The sequence below is a fragment of the Cyprinus carpio genome, chromosome B12 (assembly GCF_018340385.1).
Source record: "Cyprinus carpio isolate SPL01 chromosome B12, ASM1834038v1, whole genome shotgun sequence".
NCBI classification, from domain to species: Eukaryota; Metazoa; Chordata; class Actinopteri; order Cypriniformes; family Cyprinidae; genus Cyprinus; species Cyprinus carpio.
Window position 1 is genome coordinate 7,009,027 of NC_056608.1, and position 23,759 is coordinate 7,032,785.

Genomic DNA, 23,759 nt, shown 5'->3' on the forward strand with positions numbered 1-23,759 from the left:
TACTATTATAATAACAATAAATTATGCATAATTACATGCAACTAACCCTAAACCAAACCCTAATCCTAACCTTACCATTAGTAAGTAACATTGTAGTTAATTAATATCACTTAGTACTTAACTGTGTAAATTACTCTTGTAACAGAACACCTTAAAATAATATGTAACTGGATACTGTCCCAGTGACAGCTTCAGTACTTTTTATTTTCTGAGTGTAGTCTGTCAGAATTCATAAAGCAGTAGGCAAAAAGTACCAGGATGATTACTACTTCCAGCGCGATACTGAAGTGTACATCTGATGCAAATTGACATGGGACAACACAATGAATGTAGTTTGGATTACCATTCATACTACACAAATCATACCTATATAGGAAACATACTTTTTTTAGGAGTCCTGACGAGTATTTATTAAAAGACCAGGATCCTGTACTCAGAGGTTATGCAATTCAGACCACAACCGAGATATTTGAATTGGAGGGATGTGAAAGATTATGTGTACACATGAACATCATCAAAAAAAAACAAGAGTGTAGGTGCAAGCTGTGAAATCACATACCCACAACACACCACACACACATTAACCATCTAACAGCCAGTAGGGGCCCCCCTTATTTTTTCAAAATTGATCAGGCCACCAAAACCAGCTTGGACTTAGACAAGCTAAATCAAAAACACACAAAGTACAGTACCAATTTAACTTGTTTGTACGGTGGATTTTAAGGTGTACCTGCTGTGCACCAGGCTTTTAAATTCTGTTTCCTGCTCACAATCCTCTGAGAATACCCTGTGGTCATTCTCCCCAAGGACATCCCCCCACACTTAATTATGTTGGCCGGTCCAGGGCTGGGGGAAACCTACCCCTAAAAGGACAACAACGGACCCAAAGGCGTGAAGTGTATTTTTGCAGCATGAATTTGTGTACCATGTCTAGATGGCAACACAAACTTCAAAAAGTTTCAGTTGTTGGGCTAATGCCTGGGATTTTGAGTAGAAACTGTTGGCCCACATAAAAGAGAGCCTCTCATCACCTGTGGTACAGCTTCCTGTCCTCCTGGTTGTTGTAGTTTTGGAGTGATGGCCATTGGTTAACAAGAGGGATTGACAAATCCTTAGAGAGTGGATGTGATTTCGCCTGGAATCAGACTTGTCCTGTGATACAGTTAAAGACAATCAAATGGTATGTTCCTTAGAGGGTAAGTACAAGTATGGCATTACATCATCCATCACAACCCCTAAAATCATCTGTTCTCAGACCATGAATCAATGTGTCATATTATTAAATAATTAAAATACTTAAAAGCACTTTCTAAACTTTCTTATTCTGAATTCTGCAAGCTCCGTGGTGAGATTTGGTAGTAGTATAGTAAAATGTAATGACATGATTATGAAACGTAAACAGTCACATAAATAGTAAAGAAATTCTGAATCACATTTTAGTTTGGGGACCAATTCTCACTAGTAACTTATGACTTAGCCTCAATAAACTCTTAATTGCACAGCATATTAATAGTAAGGTAGTTGTTACATTTAGGTATGGGGTAGGGATATGGTCATGTAGAAAACACATTAATATGTGCATTATAAGTACTCATAAACAGCCAATATGCCAGTAATATGCATGCTAATAAGCAACTAGCCAATAGTGAGAACTGGTCCTTAAAGCTGCAGTCGGTAACCTTTTGGGGCTCGGCGTCTGGCGGAAGAAATTTGTAGCCGGAGCTACTTCTCTCTGTTTGACATCCATGGCGAGTCACCCAGGTACTGGGCAAACTGACGTCACTTTTACAGCCCCTCCCATGACTGTTGTTGGACACTGCTGTTTCAAGCATAGACCCGCCCCTGAGCAATTGGAGGGTGTGTTTGTTGTTTGGATGTAATAAATGAACAATAGCAGTAGTCGTCATTTCCTCCTGACCATAGTATGTGACAGCGGAGCGCGGAGTGGAGCGGGTGTGAGAGTTTTGAATGGAGGGAGATGCAGATTTTTTTCAAAAGTTTGGTTTTCACCATCGCTCCCAAGAGCGCTCCATCATCACCACTGTCCTCACGAGTACACCTTCGATGCCAATGGCCCGTAATATAAACATATTTTAAAACCTATTTAGCTAGCTTGATAGAGATGAATTACTCAAATCAGAAAGAAGGTGAAGACCTAGGATGACGGCAAATGGAATTGAGCGGGCAAGTTAAAATTCTCAAATGTAATTGTGGTTGTTCCTTCTAGATACGAACATTTTCAGGTGAAAGCATGATTTAAAACATGATTTAAGGTGAAACGCATGATTTTATTAGCAATCGCTCTCTCATAATGCATTCAAACAAATTTGTAATCTTACAGTGTTACTTCATCGTTGTTTCTGATTTCGAATGAGCAGGCATTATGTAACGAAATGCAACGATCCGTAGGTAAAATAACTGAAGAAATGTACTGTTCTTTTCATCACAACATTTTGCACTGCAAAAAGTAGCAATTATACCTTTAATGCTGAAACCTGTTATTAGCTTGGCATGTGGTAGGAAAATGTTCCAATAAGCCACTTGAAACTCTCCTGTTTATTTTATTATTTTATAATTTTTTTTCTTTTAGTTTATGAAACAGAACTGTATATTTCAAAACATACTGAAATACTTTGGAGACGTGGAGCGAAGGTGGAGCGACAGTGCGATGTTTCCGCTGTGATATCAAGAGTCTCTCTGAGCTGTGATGGAGGCGGGAGCGGTGAAGCGGAAATGGTGAACGCGGAGCAGGAGTGATTATAAATGCTCGGAGCACACGGAGGGCGAAATTGTTTGCCACTCCAGGCCCGAGCTCTGCTCAATACTCTGCTCCCTGACATCTGAGCCACTGAAGACTCGAGAGGATTACTTTGCTCCCGTTTTTGAAGGGGAAATGCGCGCTCCCTGTTTCTAACTTAAACATCAACGTGTTTATATGTTGTGCATTGAATCCTTTTACACTAGACTGCTTTGTAACACGAGGGTCAGTACAAAGCAGAGTTTGCTAAAAAGTTGTTCTGAGGATGGATCGATACGTCCCAACAGTTTTGTGATCCAGCTTCACCTCCAGAAGAAATGAGTATAAATTTTTGTATAATTAATCTTTGCAAATCGCCCTTTCTTAATACTGTTGCGATGCGCATGGCAAGATCCACGACAAATGTGGCCTGAAGAGTTAGTTACACAGTCTCAGAGAACATTGTTATGTCGTCATTTCTATTTAGAACCTTCCTCAATATAATTCATAACCGCACATTTATAATAAAAAAGCATTAAGGTATTGTCTTATTACAAAATGAGTACGTTTTCTGTAATGATAACATGGTAACACTACCTTTGTAGAGGGTTTATAAAGGTGTTTGTTAAAGTGCCCCTGTTATGGATTTTTGAAAATGACCTTTCATGCAGTATGTAACACAGCTCTAAGTGAATGAAAACATCCTGCAAAGTTTTAAATCTGAAAGTGCACCGTGTATAAAGTTGTTTTCTCTCAAAGAAAAGAGTTGACTGAATCATTGAAAACTAGTCCATTTTAAAAGGAACTCCCAATCCGTTTTTTCATGCTGACGTCAACATGAAACATTAGGCATAGTGCCCGGCCACTTGTTGGTCTTTTCACATTGGTCTGAATGAAAATGCAAATTTCATTCTTTGCCACTAGGTTTGCCGCTTTAGGAGAGTTAAAAATTTTCCCGGTAACGGCTGTAAACAAAGCAGCTCTGCTCTCACAAATGCTGTCTTTAATCAGACATTACAGGCATGATGAAATGAAAATGAGACAGAATGAATGAATTATGAAAGAATGAATCGGACCAATCACTGCCAATTAGCATCACGCAAAGGAGGGGTTTGGAAAAATTAATCATTGAGTGAATCGTTTGCGAATCGTTGAGCAAGTAAGGCAAAAATAAATGATAATAACTAATAAGTCATTTACAAATGTATTTTAAATCATTTTGAGAAGTTACAACCACATGAAAAATAATGGTGACTTTAATGCAAGAACAGAATAAAGGGGTGGGGTGAACAGTAGCTCATTATCATTTAAAGGGACATGCACTGAAATGGGTCGCTGTGAAACAGAGCTGTTTTTGACATCGTGAAAAGGGTGTTGTTTTACACTACCGTTTAGGAATTTTAACAAAAGTATGTTATAGACTATCATGAAGACCCAAAAAGAATCATACCAACTTGTGGAAAAACTGGGCATCCGATGTGCTCTTTAACCTAAAATGTTACTGAATTTTTTCACACAAATAGTAAAAAAAAATCAATAATTTACATAATAGATGAGGCTAAGTGAATATGAAATCTCTGTTCTCTATGAAAATATTCTATTTGTTCATTCATTAATAGGAATGTGTTTTTTTTTCATCATATTATTTTAAACAGTGCATGTTTTTTGAATCTGCACAGTTTTCATACATATTGATTAATTCATAGGGAAAATGGAAGGAGCAGAATGTTTCACCAAATGACTGTCTGAATAACAGTTTAATCTAAAATAATTCCATAAACTTCCCATGTCTCAAGAATCTGTGGTGTGCGGATGTGTTTCTCTCACAGTTGTTCCTGCAGCTCCAGAATGATGTTCTCCAGTTCTCTCTTCTCTTTCTGGCTCTGCAGCTGCAGTTCTTCTAGTCCAGCTGTTAGTTTCTTATTCTCCATCTCCACCTTCTTCAGCTGAGATTCCCGCAGCCTTACCAGCTCCTCAAGGTACCCCTGAACACAAAAAATTAAAATGCACACACTATAGCAAATGACATATTCATTTGAGAGTACCCACTAAAGAAAAATCTTGTATTGTCCTGTATGTGTGTGTGTGGGTGTGTTTAACCTTTTGCGCATTGATGATCTTGAACCTCTGCTCCATCTTGCGGCACTTGTTCCTCCAGCTCTACTCATAATTGACCAGAGGGATGTACGGATGCTCAACACTGTCATCACTGTTACTGCTGTCCACGCTCTGACCGTCCTCGTCGTCACTGAGATAATCATAACTGAACCACCCCAACACAACATCTCATTGCTATGGAAACAGAGCAGCAGCAATACCTTGATTTGGTCAATTTGATCAGCACTGACCAGGTCAAAATGACTCATGAGTCATCAGTTTGAATCGGTTTTAAACAAAAAAACTTGCTGAATCTGTCCTGAACAGTTACTAAAACAAAATATTGAGTGAATATTGTATTTAATACATTTTAACCATTTTTGTGTATTTCTTATATAATAAAATATTATTAATATTCCAATATGATCAGATTTAATATCAGTTGACCGCTTACTATAATGCAGTATTAACAGCAACAGAAAATATTTCTTTCTTTCAGGAAACCGTATAAATATCACGCATTCCATAAAGTTTACAGTAGGGCAGCACAATATGGTTATAACTGGACTCTCTACACTTTCTACATTATAAAAAATGTAAGAGTAATATAAAAACTGTAAGAGGTTTCTCTCAAAAATCAATAGGAAGAATGGGAAGAGCAATTAAGGGGGTAAACTCATAATATCTGGCAACCCAAATCATGTGGAAGCATGCAAACAACACAGGAAATGTCAAATGAAAACCATGCTTTAAACAATAAAATAACCAGTGCGAAAATATTTCAAATGATTAGCATAATTATTTGAGGAAAACAATAACAATATGATTACATTTTGATTAATCATGAATGCCCTAGAATAAAGGGATATAAATAAAATCTAAACATCAAAGCCATAGATCCCCTGTGTTATACTGTAAGAAATAAATCTTCCTCACCTCTGTGTAAATTTCAGATAAGGAGTGTAGTCAATAACAGCCTCAGACTTCCCATCCAGAGCCTCCCCTTTCAAACAGAAACTGACAACATTGCATAACATTATAGCTCATTTCAAAACCTGCATTAAAGTATCATATGCATTACATGAGTGGGATGTGCAGAGAAATTGGCACTATTTAAAAAAAACAGTCCAAATCTATCCCTTATGAGGTTCCATTTCAGTTGGTTTTGAAACATAGCTTGTGTGCTATGTAGTTTTATCACCCCTTTCATTACCCTTCTCTTACCTGAAGTCAATTGCTCCAAGTCCGATGAGCATTCCGGTCAAAACAGTTGCTTCTTCTCGCAACATTATGGCACCTTGTAACGTAGAGCCCGCCTGTAGACAAACACACACATGCAATACATAAACACAGTTATATTATATAGACGCACCATTTTATGTATTCGATAGTGCAGTAGTGTAATGGCTGTCTCAATTGTTATGCTTACACTGGATATGTGTATTGATGAGGGTACGACTGCATAAAAGGATCATATTTGTAGTTAGATTAATATTGAGTTTTTTCTCTTTCAGTCTGACCTGGTGGTGCGGCTATCTCGCAAAGCTGTGGCGATGTATTCAGACAGCCGTTTCTCCATCAGTGCAACCCGTAGCCATGCTCTGCCCTAGAGACGGCAAGGCACCTTTTCATCATACAAACCATATCAAACATCTATATGCATATACTGCAGAAAAACATTAATGAACAATTTTAAAGAGAGTCGTTTAATTGTAAATGAGAATAAAACCTACCAAAATCATATTTCTTTGAAGAAAACCCTACAATTTTACAATTCACCAACATTGAAAAATTCCCCTGTACTTGGAGTATTCTGTAACATTTTTGTAACAACTTTTGTTTAGTAAAAAACACATTATTTATACATTAAAATTAAATACAGTAATGTAGAAAATAGTACCCTAACAAAAACTTACTGTACTCTGTCATGGTAAAACAGTATGTACATCATGCTCTTTTATCCCAAACATCAAATAAATAATTAAATTAACTGATTCCTAAAAATTATTTCACTTAAAAATAGTTTATTCTGTCATTATTTATTCACCTTCATCTCATTTCATTTTGTTTATATATTTATAGATATTTATAACAAGGACTATTTTGAAGAAAGTTGGTAACCTAACTGTTTTTCTAAAGCTCACTTAAAATATGTAGGCAAAAAAAAATTATCCATTGAGACATTTCTCAGTATATCTCCTTTCATGTTCCACAGCAAAAAAAAAAAAAAAAATAGAAAGAAAGTCATACTGATTTGGAACAACATTTAAATGAAGACAGATTTTTCATCTCTTTGAGTACGAACCTTACTGAATGTACTCCAATGTACTTCTAACTTACCTTCTAACTGTGGCACAAAAATGTACAATGGATTTTTTGTTTGTGTATTAAAATCAAAGCATAAATGATAATGGTATTATTTACCCATTCTACTTGAACTATTTTAAGTACAGATATTTGTGATCCCACCTTTGCTCGTGAGGAGTTGATGTTCTCCATGTTCTCAATGCTGCTTATGCAGTTATTGGGCACTTTACTGCAGGCCAGACGGATGAAGTCCCAAAAACTGCGCTGACCATCAAACCAGCTGCCAGAGCCTACAAAAGACGTGACGTGGGAGATCGCCTTCATTTATATCACTGGCTTAAAAATGTCCTTAATGTTCTCGTACAGTTAAAATGCAATACTTTCTTACCTTTAAAGCGGTGGGCTGAGGATGTGTTCTAGAATAGCAGCAAAGTTAATGAACTCCTCAGACGAGTCATCGATGGGCTCTGCTGTGTACTTCTCTAGCAGTGTCTTCACTGAAAACCTGACACACAAACACAAACAATACAGTGTACTTTAATATGGAAAAATTACATGGTTTCCATTTTGCTTCAATACCTAGCGAACACCACTTATTCCAAATGAATTTTTTTCTCTACTTGTTTTTCCGGTTGATTTAATCTGTATCCAAGAAAGCATCTTCTTATTTCAATAAAGTTCAACTGTATATTGTACGTATTGTGGACCGAGATTGAAATCTCAAGTGGGAAAAAAGATACTGCTAAAAAGTGTGAACAAATTGTAATATTTTTAGACACTTAACTGCATGTTATTTACAGTACAATTGATTTTTAATCAGATCATATAAGTTGAACTTAAGTGTGTTTTTGACCCAATTAACTAGGACTTATATCCTTACTGTCTTTATTATCTTTGAAATATAGTACTGTTGTGTTATAATGTCATATCTATTGAAACATGACTGTCATGTACTTCAATATATTTGCATTTCAAGTTGCAATTTAGTACATTAAAAACATTAACTTTAAATGTACTATCAAATAACATAATATATAATAACGTTCTTTAGTATGTTAGACAACACATCAAAAATAAATTTGTTAACAAAGATTATTAAAACAATTTAAAATGTAAAACTTTTGATATTTTTACAAAGTTAACTATTTAAAAGTGTACTAAATGTGCTAAGAAACATGATCATGAAAACGCACTCTCTTTAAGTGCATTTAAGTGGCCATTATTTTGTATTATTATGTTATCTGCAAGTACACTACAAGTCCACAGTCAATACAAGTGCACTTCCTTTTCACAAGGGATAATAATAAAAAAAAGCTTGGTTTCACAAGGTAATCTATAGGTAAAGCATTACCCCAATCAACATCAAAGAGAATTTCTTTACGTTTGTCCATGTATTTAACAAAAACTATTTCAGATACCAAGATAAGATATAAAATCTTTGAAAATGACCATTTTTAATAAACTAAGTCTACTCATTAAAAGCTGTTGCTAGTAGCACTGGTGAGGTAATAGCCAATGATGACATGATGTGTGTGTTCCGTTGAACTGCGTGGATCAATGCAAACTGAAACTGAATCTTTCTGATAAATGACTAAACCATTTTCTACTTAACTACTTACTGTACTTACTTAATCCTTACAAAGGTCATGAATATTAAACTGAGTGACATTCATTACAGTACATAATGTTTTATATATGAGTTTTACTGTATTACTGTATTAAACAACATGATATTATTTGTCATGCTGTTTACATAATAATTATCTTTAAAATATTTTGTAGAACTGAATGTCACCTATAAATATGTTTATGCAAAAATATATTAAATGGGGCTTTTTAGAATCAAATCTGGGTTACGTAATACATCACATTTTCGAAAGGTAGTTCCACCTGGATTTACCCTGGGTTATGAAGCACCTAATATTGGAAAAAATTAAGTAAATAGAGGGAATTAATTTCATAGACATAAATTTCATAAGAATTACTTAACCTAATAATGTAATTGTTACAATTACAAAAATTAGTTACTACTTCTTTATAAGTAGTCATGAACTGCCTCTGCTTTTTATTTTGTACTGTTCTTATTTTATATCAAGATTTTTACATCAAAAAACATCATAATTTAGAAGTAATAGGCTATTTTTTCTGTTTTAACCCCCTCATCAGAACACTCTATTAATAGGCGTGGAAGATTGTATGTTTGACAGCCGAAGCATGTCCTTCACAGATGGACGCTGATGCGATTTAGGTAAAAAAACGCATAAATACTTGTATCAAATGATCTGCTTAACAGACAAAGCAATAGTGATCATGTAATAAAAACAGTTACGCTTGTGTGTTGTGACATTACTGTCAGACCCAATATAGTCAGCACAGCATCGTCTTTTATTTTCAGTCTTTTTTATTTTCAGACCCATCTTTATCGTTTAGTTTTTGCGTAGACCTGCACGTTTGTCTCTCTCGTAAAAACACTACATCAGTGGTTCTCAACCTTTTTTACTCCGAGGCCCACCTCCTCTCCGAATTAATACCGCAAGCACCCCCACCAAACCTTTTCTATTCACAAAAACTTAAAGTACCTAAAGCTCAATTATAAAGTTACTTAAAGAAATAAGCACAAGTCAACCAGCCATACCAAACAAGACCACAGGGAGGTGCCAAAGGACTGCATATAAACTACTATACGGCCCAATTCAGAATCACTAAACACACCAAAATACAAATTAAAAATGGAAACATTCTGCATCTGTGGAGAGTAGACTCAGCAATATGAAGGGGGCTCGACGTTATTAGTGAACAGTGATAAAAAGTTGTCAGAACAAGCGTTTGTGTCTGTGTTTGGAGCGTCTAATCCTCACAAATTTCTCCAAAACACGCCTCTGGTGAGCATCCGTTATAAAACACTCGCCGTACATTAATTTTGACAGCTACATCAATATACTGAACTGTGTACGAGCAGAAATATGATGTTTTAGTGATCAGTGTGCAGAGAGAGCACATAACGTTACACGGTTCGGTTTGCACATCAAAAATAAAGGATAAACGTTGCGCTTTTTGTTGCTTTAATTTTTTTTTTGCTTTAAAATTTAACATATCAATCATAAAATTTGTGAATTGGATATACATTAATTTTAATGGTTAGTTCACCCCAAAATTAAAATTTTGTCATTATTTACTCACCCCTCATGTCGTTCCAAACCCCGTAAGACCTAAGTTCATCCTCATAATCAATTCGTTCTTGGGTACTCTCTAAAATGGCAGAAGACATAACTCGGAGGAGAAGAATGGTTGAGTAAATTATGTTATTTTTGTTTTCTTTGCGCAAAAAAAAAAGTATTCTCGTAGCATCGCAAAACTGAAGTTGAGTTTCTTCTGATGTCACAATGGACTGTTTTTAAAAAACCGATGTATTTACTACGTTTTCTGGACCTGGGAACATTTCAGTTGCGTTGCTATCTACTGTGTGGAGGGTCGATAGCTCTCCAATTTCATCAAAATATCTTAATTTGTGTTCCGAAGATGAATGAAGGTCTTACGGGTTTGGAACAACATGAGGGTGAGTCCTTAAAGAAAAAAAATACATAAATGTATTAACAAAATCTTTAAATTATTTGCACCCCCCCCGGAGGATCGCTGAGCCCCCCTAGTGGGACGCGCCCTCCGGTTGCGAACCACTGCACTACATTAAACAGGCAGAACTGTAGAAGCAGGCATTGATCTTCTTCTGCGTAGCCAGTGTTTAGCCACACTATTACATAATAGAGTTGTACATTCCACAAGCTGGCTTTTTGGCAGACTGGCTTCAATATAAGCTGTTTTTAGACTAACAAGAAAGTTTTGAGTTCTGAAACTTAGAGGATGCTTTTAATACAATGACCTCTTATATGTCAAAAAACCAAGGGAATTTTGGTTTCTCACTTCATGACCCCTTTAATGGGAAGTCGTGGCCTAGTGGTTAGAGAGTTTAACTCCTAACCCTGAGGTTTTGTGGGTTCGAGTCTCGGGCCGGCAATACCATGACTGAGGTGCCCCTGAGCAAGGCACCGAAATCCCAACTGCTCCCCGGGCGCTGCAGCATAAATGGCTGCCCACTGCTCCGGGTGTGTGTTCACATCACTGCTGTGTGTGTGCACTTTGGATGGGCACTTTGGATGGGTTAAATGCAGAGCACGAATTCTGAGTATGGGTCCACCATACTTGGCTGTATGTCACGTACACTTTCACTTAATTCCAATTAACTCCATGGTTTAATTTTTTTTTTTTTTCTTTTGTTTAAAATACTCAATTCTAAATGCTAATCTTCTGATTATGGTCATGGAAATGCTGGAACATAATCCAGTGTCTGGGGCCGCAGGCACAGAAATACGCTGGACAGGTCACTTCCAAACAGAATCATATTTTATTAATAATATTTCTTGTATTCGGTTGCCATCATTTTAGAACGAAGATATACTCTATCATTTACAGTGTCCCACACACATCTCCACAAAATATTATTTAATTTAATGTATAATATGGCATAGTCATACATGGAGCAATGTTATTCAATGCCAAACCAGCAGTGACTTCACCATCAGTTGTTCTGATCACAACAATGACTCTTTCAGTACAGCCCTCCACTGCAGTACAATAGGCAGAGTATGACATGACAGCCAGAAGCTGGAGAGGAAAAACCTTGGTCAAATTTTACACTAGGTACTTATATCACAAAAATAGTACTTGTGTAGGCTACATGTTGTACGGAAAAGTCTTGCTGCTATTGTATTACAGTGTAATTATATGTGTAACTACAGAAATAAAATTACAAGTTCGAATTTAAATATAAAGTAAAAATTAAGTTTAAATATAAGTACAATGTAAAAATGTAGCCTATGTGTACAATAAATGTTTTGTATCAATTTAAAATCACTCATTTAAATGTAAAGACTGACCTCATATAAAGTGAATCCAAAACATCAATGTTTTTCGTCAGTATTTTAATAATAAGTAACGTTACTAATTTTATATTTGGATCATTGTGACCCCTGTTCTCTGTAAAGCACAGCAGATCCCCAGCGGCCCCGGCCAGCCCTTGCGGGGGGCAGCAACGACATCATCCGGGGAAGCGAGAGCATCCACATTGCGTGAAAATATACGGTTTCAGAAATAATTTGTGTACACACACATTTGATAAAACCCCCTTAATAATTAAGAATTAGCTTATAGACTCACATAACGAAGTAAACGGAAACTAAAGATATTTAGCAATCCGCTGTTTACGATGTATGTCGGTCACAGACCTGACGAAACGTAACTCCGAATCTACAGATTTCTTTTAGATGATGGTGAAAACGTCACATTTGTTTTCAGCAAGCCTCTCCATACAGTACATACGTGCCGCGTTTCCTAAATGAAATAAAAGAGAAAATGATGTTTTCGCACACATCCCTGTTTATGACTCCGCTGAAGGCCATAAACATTGTAACATACATGATGTTACATAACGTTATATGGGCTTCTGAAGGCTTCTCACTCACCTACAAACCGTGATGAGGTTTTTTCTCTCTCCACGGCGATGCTCCTGGAGAGCCTTTCTTGGACTGTGCACCCATAGCCATCGCGGACTGCATGAAACTCTGCTCCATCCCACTGGACCCCTCCCTTACGCCACAAATACACACACAACCGCATTCAGAGACGAGGCATGACAGGTGAAGACAGTCGAGTTGAAAACGCCATTCTTCACTATTACAGTGCAGACGAACTGAGGCTTTTCTCCTGGAGCGCTGTTAAAGAGAGACACTAATTGGCGACCGTCTGCCCCCCTCCTCTATACTGACCTCATCATGATCTCAGCATTCACCGGATCAGCAAAAACATTTTAGGATGATTCACGTTTCTTTCAACTCCCAGCGCTTCATGTGGAACAACTGTGAGGTCAAATTAATAAGATTAATTAAGTGGAAATGTTATTCCAGATGGGTGATGCGCAATGAAGACGCACGTTCTGACAGCTAGCTACTATCATGAGGCTTGGTTGGAATCTCGGCTTTCTTTCTTTTTCTTTCTTTCTTTCAATCTCTCCACCTTTTCTACTTACTTACTTACTTTATTTCATTTCTTTATTGCATAACAAGAACACTCTTCTCCCCCCTTTTCTTTCTTTTCTTTTCTTTCTTTCTTTCTTTCTTTCTTTCTTTCTTTCTTTCTTTCTTTCTTTCTTATTGCATAACAAGAACAGTAACATAACATACATGTATAGAGGATCACAGTGTATTCAACTATTATCACATACATTTTCTTTCTTTCTTTCTTTCTTTCTTGCGGTTGATAAGCAGCATCCAATGAATACCAAACAGAAAAAAGAAAGAAGCAATAAATAGATAAATAAAATGTCCTTTTTGCTCTTTTATTTCTTAGCTATTTTAAGGCCTCAATGTATTGCTTGAGTTCAGTTTTAAATAATGTAATGTTAGGTTTGGTTATTAGTTCATTTTTGTTTGTGTATATGGTAATTCACATACATAATTATTAAATTAATCACCAAAATTTGGCTCCAAACTCTTATTTTTATACAACAAAAATACATCATTACCAGAGAGTCTTAATTTTGTAGCTAAATTTAAATATTTAATAGTCAGTATCTATGGAAGCCCGTTTCCCAAAGTCCAATGAAGAGATATAAAAACACAAACTATATTCACATAACACAAATATAAAAATTCACAAATAATAGTTATAAATAAAAACACAAATTAGAATTTTAAAAGTCAGAATTGCACGTTATAAACTCACAATTGCGAGATATAAAAGTCAGAATTGTGAGTTATAAAGTCACTTGCAAAACATTAAGTCACAATTGCGAGAAAAACGTGCAATTCTGACTTTTTTCTCACAGTTGTGAATTTATATCTCGTAATTCTGACTTTTTTTCTCAGAACTGAGATATAAACTAGCAATTGCGAGTTATGAAGTCAGAATTGTGAGAAAAAGTCAGAATTGCGAGTTTTTATCTCACAATTGTAATTTTATATTTAGTTTTTATCATGCAATTCTGAAAAAAAAAGTCAGAACTTTGAGATAAAAAGTCGCAATTACCTTTTTTATTTTTTATTCAGTGGCGGAAACGGGCTTCCATAAATATCAGTCCAAAACATATGGGTAAATACGCCTTCATAAAAAAAGTGTTGTATGTAGTCTGTCCATGTCTCCAAGCATTTTTGCAACTACTTGTCTGACTGGGTAAATCAGATGAATAACTTTATATGTAAGTTTACTGGTGAGACAGTATTTATTAAGTAAATTCCAGGCCTCATTCCATTCAATCTGATTATATAACAAATTCCAAATAGGTTTGCATTTTGGCAATAATGTGCTTCTACATCATATATATATCTATATATATATATATATATAAATATATATATATATATATATATATATATATATATATAGTATATAAGTTATTAAAATTATTATCTATAATTCTCACACCATTAATACCTAACTGATTAGCATATAAGGGGATAGACTTGCCAGACAAATGTTGAATAAGGCCACAAGGAATGGCATCAAATACCACTGCAAACTCTTTAGCAGTTACAGGGATCTTATAATAATTAAGGGATCCACAGTAATTAAAGAGATGTCCATTATTCTTGAATAGCTGTCTCACCAAGACTATACCATTATTGTACTAGTTTCTGTAAAATAAGGACTTATTTTTGAACAGTATGGCTCTGGCTAAATAGAGTGCTGGGTGGATGATGTATTTTTGTAGGTCAAAACCCAGAATGAGTTAACATTTTAGCACTTCCGGTCACATCATCCTGAAGTCAAGAGTTTTTACTTAAATGCCTAAAATAATGTGTGTGGTCCACACAAGCTCAAGATATGTTTACATTTATTCTATGACATAAAATACAAAATTAATATCCCTTGTGTTTTTATTTTTTATTTTTAAACAGCTTGTAAAAACATCACAATAATCCACAAGTAATCCACATGACTCCAGTCCATCAATTTACATCTTGTGAAATGAAAAGTTGTGTGTTTGTAATAAACAATTCCATCATTGATATGTATTTAACTTCCAACTCCGGCTAAAACATGAGTTGTCAATCCATAATGTTGCTTTGTCTAGTGAAAAAATAATCTAGGCTGATTCAGGAGAGAAATCAAGCACTGTTTACAGGTGAAAACAGTTTGAAGACAACCAGGGATGGACTTTTTTTTTAACGAGGGAAGCTTTATTATGGATTATAGCTGGAATTTGGCCAGAAACAATGACTTGTGGATTATTGTGATGATTTTTATCAGCTCTTAAGAATCTCATTCTCACAGCACCCATTCACTGCAGAAGATCCATTGGTGAGTAAGTGATGCACTCATTCTCACAGCACCCATTCACTGCAGAAGATCCATTGGTGAGTAGTGATGTTATAAAAAATTTCTCAAAATATGTTCCAATGAGGAAACAAGCTCATCCACATCTTGGTTGGCCTGAGAGTAGGTACATTTCCAGCGATTTTTCATTTTTGGGTTAGTTATTTCTTTTAATAATAATGCATAGCCCAAGTTTTCCATACCAAAAACTTGTTTGAGATGCAGTTACCCATATATCCACTAGAGGTCCTTTTGGCAGCATTATTCGAATTGCTAAGACATGCAACACACACTACTCTTATTTTGTTGAACTGTGAAATGTAAATATGAAAAGGTGTCAATAATTGCTCACTGGATGTGTAATGCAGATTCATAATGGCAAAATATAACCAACAAATGCTAATGTTAAACTTGTTTAATGTTCTTGCATATTTGTATGTGAAGCAGGCAGAGACTGTCTATGTTCAGGGCTCGGTTTAGACCTGAAGCTCTGCTGTGAAATTCCAGACTGCAGTGAGAGGGCATCTAGGGCAGGGAAAAGTGGATCTATAACAGAAGGAAAAATGTTTGTTTTGCATTGGGATAGAAGTAAAAATATCTGCCAGTCAAACACAAACCCATGCATTCCTTCACATCCATTTTTTAAACCTTACATCAAACATTTTTAGGGGAAAACTAATATCTCCACTTACAGTACACTGTGGACATAATTTTGTTTGTCACTGATTTGCAAGGGGATTTTTAATGTAAGTGCTGGTTTCCTTGTGTCCTGGTGAAACCTGGTGAAGTTTACTGTTTTAAAGTTTACATATTCCAGTGACATACATATTTAATAATATTAAGTATTAAACTTCTTACAGACAGTACAGATTTTATTCAACAAACATCAAATAATAATTTTAAATTAAACACCACATGGTCACAAAACATCATCATTATAACCATCACAATATTGTGATTTTGGTTAATAATGCATTTAGCTGTGCAACAAAACATAATATCTATAATAATGCAGATTAAAGGAAGCATCATAATATCATAATGGCTTGGGCAGAAATGTGAAGAGATGGCACATAATGGACTGTCTCACAAATACTAATGCAGGTTTTTAATGCAGAACGTTATTTTGAGATTCTTACTGAATTGAAATGATAAAGAGAGACATCTGATAGTAAGCATTCTGTTTTACAGTTCATTTCAAATGTGAAAGTTTTATCATGCAAATTTCTAGTGGCCTACAGGTTCATTACTTGACTTACTAAGTAAAGGTTTCATTTTCAGACTCACAAAGGAATGACAGAGGAACTAAAAAAAGTACTTAAATGAGCCTTTGTGCCCCTTTAAATCCACATTAATCTTTAAGTTATGTACAAACCTTTCAGCTAAGGAAAGTATCAGGAGGAGATCAACCTGTCAACTGCTGTCCAGTAAAATCCTGTGTCATAAAACAGTTTTCTCTATATGCACAATATGCATGACAGACAAATATACATATTTGCTTGACATCTCAGATTCAGACATCCATAATTACAATACTAAAAACTCAACATTTTCTCAAGAAAATGACTGGTGCTTGCACTTTTAAGAACTCTACAATGCTACAATGTTAGTGTGCTGGGTTGGTTACTACAGTGTTTTCTAAATGTTTTCAACATGTTGCTATGTAGTTAGTAGGGTGTTAAGGATGGTTACTAGGATGTTGTTAGATGGTTGCTTATTGACCAAAATCAAAATTGCACTCCTCCATGAGGCCTCTAGATATCTTTCTTTCTTGAATGTAAATCCATGGGATTTTTGTTTGCTTGTTTGTTTAATTGTCTGGCAGGTGAAAACCAGTCTTTGTGGCATAATGTACCATAAAATTCATTTACATTCATTTCTCATTTTCTTAAAAAAAATAATAATAATAAATAAAAGCAAAATCAAAAGTAATGGTGAGTCACTTACAGTGTAAGTGAATGAGGCCAGTATTTGGAAGATTTAAATTTTATAAATGTTTTTATAAATTAATTTATCTATTTTATTTTATTTTATTAATACATTAATTCTTGTGTTAAAATTTATTATTTGAGCGATACATTTTATTAAAAAGTAATTTTAAATTTTTTTAGAATCTAAGTATGGTTGTGAAACTGAACTGTGAACACACACACACACACACAACACACACAAAGGTTAGTAAGTGATTTTTCAAACTAAATTCATGTTAAGATTGTTTACATCATATGGCTATACTATTAAAACATTTACATTTGCATGTAACCTTTTTTTCTTTTTTTAAAGAAAATGAGAACTGAGTTGAAATTCATGCGTGTGGTCAACAATATGCCACAAGTGCTGATAACTGAGCTTAGCTTGTATTTAATTACTATTTAATACTAAGGGCTTCTAACCATTGTAAGCACCACTAATATTCAGCCAGGAGCCCATCAAAGCATTGTTTCTAGTTCTTTCCAAGACATGGAACCTGAATGTTCATCATCCGCTACAAAATATGGCTCAAAATCATGCTCACTTTCCTCTGCATTTCTGCTGTTCTGCTTGCATGGAGACCTTTTCCCATCATTCTGCCTCAGAACCAGCTCATGCTGCCGCACTGTAAAAAACACAGTCTCTGTGTCGTGAGGCACATGACCTAAGTTTCCTGAATGGTGGAGACGTGGTTGTCCTCTGGCCCCCATGGTGCCCAGAGGCAGGCCTTTAGTGCCATTGACACTGAGACACACACTCTGTGTTGTGGTGTGTGACATCATGCCTCCATAGTAGCTGCTCCCACATGCCGCGCTGCTGTTGACACGAGCTTTCTGCTTCAGGTCTATTGCAAGACTGCGCCTCAGCCAAGCCTTCTTAACCTCTGCCTGCACCCTGTTTATGATGGACAGATAAAAAAAGAAAGAGACAGAGAAAAAGGGTTAAGACACTGGCACACACACAAATTTAAAAGGTAATGTATGTAGTTTCCTCTATGTTAAAATTACAGTCACAAATATATACTTTCTTGGCCAAAATATGTGACACTGGACCACAAAACCAAGTTGCTGGGGTATATTTGTAGCAATAGCCAAAAATACATTGTATGGGTCAAAATGATTGATTTTTGGTTATACAGTATGCCAAAAATCATTAGGATATTAAAGTAAATAATTCATGTTCCATAAAGATATTTTATAAATTTTCCTACCGTAAATATATTAAAACTTAATGTTTGATTAATAATATGCATTGCTAAGAACTTCATTTGGACAACTTTAAAGGTGATTTTCTCAATATTTAGATTTTTTTGCACCCTCAGATTCCAGATTTTCAAATAGTTATATCTCGACCGAATATTGTCCTATCCTAAGAAAACAATATATTAATGGAAAGCTTATTTATTCAGCTTTCAGATCTACCTCAATTTGGAAAAATTTACCCTAATGACTAGGTTTATGGTCCAGGGTCACATATATTTGAAATATAAGCTAAAACCTTAATGAAATATATTTTTGAAATTGAAAAAAAAAATGTAGTTTTAACCTTCATATACCAAAATATATTTCAAAATACAAGAAAATAAATTTCCAGCCTTACAGTAGCCTAATAGCTTACTAGTGAAATCTCAGTGCACATAAGTGCATGGTCTGAGTATGTGAAGTGCACTTTTTATTGAAATTATCAGTGTGAATTTACTACTATTTATGCTACCAAATTGCATAGTGCAGTGAATAGTGCATAGTATGAATTGAGATACATCAATCCAGCAAAATTTTATTTTAAAAATTTAAAAGGCTTCTGGGGTCATCAGCTTACAAGTTATTTTTTTCTGAATAAAATAGCTCGTTGCGCTGCTTGATATTGGAAACACTGCTATTTCTTTTATTATTTAATGTAGTACTGTGATATTATTGCAATTATAGACACACTGGTTTGTAAAACACAAATAGTTTACAGCACTTTTTAGTCTCTTTGTTCAATTTACCAATAGGACCAATGAATCAGAACATAGCATCTTTCACATTGCAAAATATGATAAGGGTGGATAGTTCACCCAAAAATAAAAATCCTGTGTACAACTTTGTCAACTTTGAATTTTTCATCCTTATACTGGGGTGCCTCAGGGCTCGGTGTTCTTGGACTACTTCTCTTCTCCATATAGTGGAATTCAGTGGGACCCAATGGGCTGAAAGTCGCTTTAAAAGGGATCTACATGATCCCAGCCAAGGAATAAGGGTCTTATCTAGCAAAACGATCATAATTTTATATATATAAATATATATATATATATATATATATAATATATATATAGATATATATATATAGATATATATACTTTTTAACAATAAATGCTCATCTTGCACAAGCTCTGCAATGGGCATCCGTGTCTTCACACATTATGTAATACACTTTATCTGTGTACTTCGGTTCAAAAAGGTAGGGTAGGGCGAAAACTCCATCTCATTTTTTTCTCCAACTTCAAAATTGTCCAACATTGTTGGATTTACCTTTTTTGTAAACGCCATTTGACTTTTTTTTTTGCATGTTCGCTTTGTAAACACTGGGTTGGTACTTCCAGGCGAGACCTTTCCAAAGTAACTACATAATGTGTGAAAGTCAGGCTAGTGCAAGGTGAGAATGGTGTGCTTAAAAAAGTATATACTTTTTATTTTTAATTTAGGAAAATGACTGATTGCTTCACTAAATAAGAAGCATTAATCTTGGCTGGGATGGTGTAGACTAGAGCCTTTTGAAACTGCATTGAAAACCGTAGAATGGAGAAAAAATCCTGGAATGTTTTGCAAAAAAAATAAATAATTTTGTTTTTTGGACTGAAGAAAGAAAGACATGAACATCCTGGAATAATGATGACATGGGGGTGACGTAAAATTATTAGAAAACTTTTATTCTGGAAGTGAACTCTAATCATTTTAAACATGCATTTTCAAAGAAAGCTTATTGAACTGTCCAAGTTCACACCATCAAGCAGCACACTGGGTAAAATACAGTAAGTACACACGTATATAAATCTAAAGTGTGAAACACTCACCTCCCCATTGCAGAAGCAGGTCAATAAATGACACAAAGAGAACCATTGTGGAAATAAAATGAAAAATTCCAATGAAATCATAACACCAGAAAAAAGCATGCAAATTATTTAAGGGCAAGCAACCAGTATGATGCTTCATGTTCCCTAAACTAAATTAAAAGCAACACGAAAAGCTACAATGACAAGTCTTGTATGTTTAAAAAGTTTTGTATCTGTTAATTTTATTTTAAGAAACATGAGTTACCATGAACTACAGTAACAATAAAAGTTGTATTTATGACTTAATATAAAGAAATATTAAATAAAAAAACCATAAGCAATTAATTGTTCACTGTTAGTTAATGTCAGTTAATGCATGTAAAGGGTAACCCTGTCATCTTAATTCAAAAAACTCTTATTGAAAAATTAATCAATTAATAAAACTTTTATGGAAAGTCTAACTCATTGGTCACTGGGAACATAACTGTTTAAAGGGGACTATTCCATTTTTAGCAATCGAATCCCAAAGTAATTTCCTTCATATCTATTACTTGCAGATTATAGGTTTTAAAAATGTCCTTTGAGTGGGAAAACTTGCCAGGTCAAAGGAGACCTCTGACCCCAGCTGAGTGGATCTGATTTTTTTGGGGGGGGGGGGCTTGACGCTATAACCTGTGAAGAGTTGAAGAACATCTCATAATGCATCTGAATCTGCCACAGCCTGTTGACCTGTGGGGGGGCTCAGTGTATGGAAGAGCCATGAACAGAGCATGTAATGAACTCCCAAACAGTGGCATCAAACACCAGGGTTGACTTGATCAGCAGTTTCCTTTACAGCAAACAGCAAACAAATCACCTACAAATCACATGTGTGGTTATACATGCATAAAACGCTGTGCGTACGTGTGTGTGTGTAGTAAATTTTAACCTGTACTGCGGTCTCGGATTCTAGTTTTCCAGTGTTTGTTTCCCACAACTTAGAGGCCCAGAAACCCTGATGATATTGAGGAAGAGAAAGAAGTTTACCTAAATAACCTAAAACACACAAAAATAAAGTGACCTTTTCAGTAGGGGATTTTCGATAGGAAGCATTTAGTGTTTATAAAAATATGGTACTATAGTTTCCATTTTATCCAGTACATATTTTTGTTATTGCATAGGATACACATTTAATTTAAGATTTGAAATTATTATTAGTATTAATTAGAGGGGAAAAACGATATATCTTCTTCCAACAATGGCTTGCCAGGAATAGGTACTTGATAGATCCCCCACTTGCCGGATTGCCGGCGCGCTTATATCCCAGCACCTAGAGATGATGAAATGCAGCCTTCAGTGCTTTAGAAAGCACTCTCAATAAGTCTATTTATCTTTAATTTTACTGTGATGTGTAATGTGAAATTAATAGTAATTATTTAAAAAAAATTTTTTTTTACACTGGGACACTCATTGCAACTAGGTTTTGCTGCAAACACATAAAATTCAAGAGTTTTTCTAGAAATTTGAGTTCTCACACATCCTCTATAAAAAGTCCAGAGCAAATTACCTACTTTTTCAAAAAGCTCAATGGTTCTTTGAGAAATCTAATCCCTTCCGAACGCAAATGTCTGTGACTGAGGATATTTTTTGATGTTATTAGTTCACAGTGCATTAACTAACAGTAAAAGATACAACTTTTGTATAACTATTTGTTTATGTTAACTAATATAGATAACTGATTTTCAAAAAATGAAAACCTCATTGTAAAAGTATGTTGCCAAAATTCGAACTCCGACAAGCCTTATTTGTGTTAATATGGTGGAAATTACTAGACATCCAGGCTTTTATCTTATCTAAACAATGTAGGCCCTACTAAGAAACTAAATAATGAATAACCACTCGGAATGAGTATAATATAAAGCTGCGTATCATCAGCATATAAATTATATGAAATATTGTTTTTACAAAAAAATGGAAACTAATGGAAATAAATACAGTGAAAATAAAATTGATCCAAGAATAGAACCCTGCAGCACACCACTGCTTAAAATAGACAATGAATAAATACAAGAATAAAAACATGAACTACTTAAACAACTGCTTGACCGCACCATAAATATCTTGACTTCACAGGTTCAGCCAGAGACTATTTTTAGAAAGGCCAATATTAGGTCTTGCCTGGAATTTGCTAAAAACTATGTGACAAAACCTAAACCTTTTGGAAAAAAGTTTTGTGGGTTTGATCTGTGACATATTTGGCCTAAAACTGTGCAAGTTAAAGCCAAACAAAGATCAAAAACCAGAAGAACATCCATTTGTTCGTCCAAAACTGCAATGTCCTATGTAGTGTTGTGGGGATTCTGTAGGGACATGTGTGCCACCTGTTTTTGTGAGGTGTAAACCTACTGGTGTAGTCTGCCAGAGACACCCGGGCACTGACCCAGATGGATACAAAACACTGCAGGATTTCCTATGTAAAAAGAACCGAAGAGAGGACCTGAAGCAGGGATGTTAAAGGAGATAGTACTATCTACATTTTGCACCCTCAATTGCCCTCAAAAAAATGTATTGCGCTACAACATGTCTACATCATATGCTATCTTCAAATCAAAAACGCTGTGACAACTCAACCCAGGCCTATGATTGTTAAAGACCACAGGCAGTTTTAATCATACAAGAAGGCCATGAAGATCAGAATATGCACAAATACAGACCCTCCACCAGTATCCAATAATTGATTGGGTCGACAGAGCATTACAGTAAAGAGGGTCACAGCAACCGTGCCGGCCCACCTGTTGGCACACAAGAAAAATTAATAAAATCCAATGTTGGGTCTGCAGACATGTTGTGTGTTATTAATGTTCAGTCGCTGAATGTAGTCAGTTGAAACAGGTGGTTTGGTGAGTACCATGGTAGGGGTCTTGTCCAATGGCCGCCTATTCTAGTTTGCCTCTTATCTATGGAGCAGCTATTGCTATCACTAAGAACGGCGGTCTTCCAACCAATAACGGATTTGCTCGGTCATATGAATGAGGTGACGAAGGGTGGAGGTGGATGAGGCGGATGTGCAATGGAAACGTCTATATATAAAATTAAAACAGGGGAAACTCACGGCGACGTAGAGAAAAGCGAGCAATAAATGTCAAACCGGACGATAGTGGAGCAAAAGCAAGCTTGTGGCTAAAATGTATTCCATTTCAGTTGTATCATACCGTAGTTCACATGACAATGCAATGTGAGACAGTACAACCAGATTGCTGATCATGATTGAAT

General features: G+C 35.4%; 1 pseudogene; it reads right to left on the reverse strand.

Moving 5' to 3' along the window:
- Positions 1 to 1,027: 1,027 nt before the first annotated feature.
- Positions 1,028 to 13,112, reverse strand: LOC122139033 (annotated as a pseudogene).
- Between the last annotated feature and the right edge of the window lie 10,647 nt (positions 13,113 to 23,759).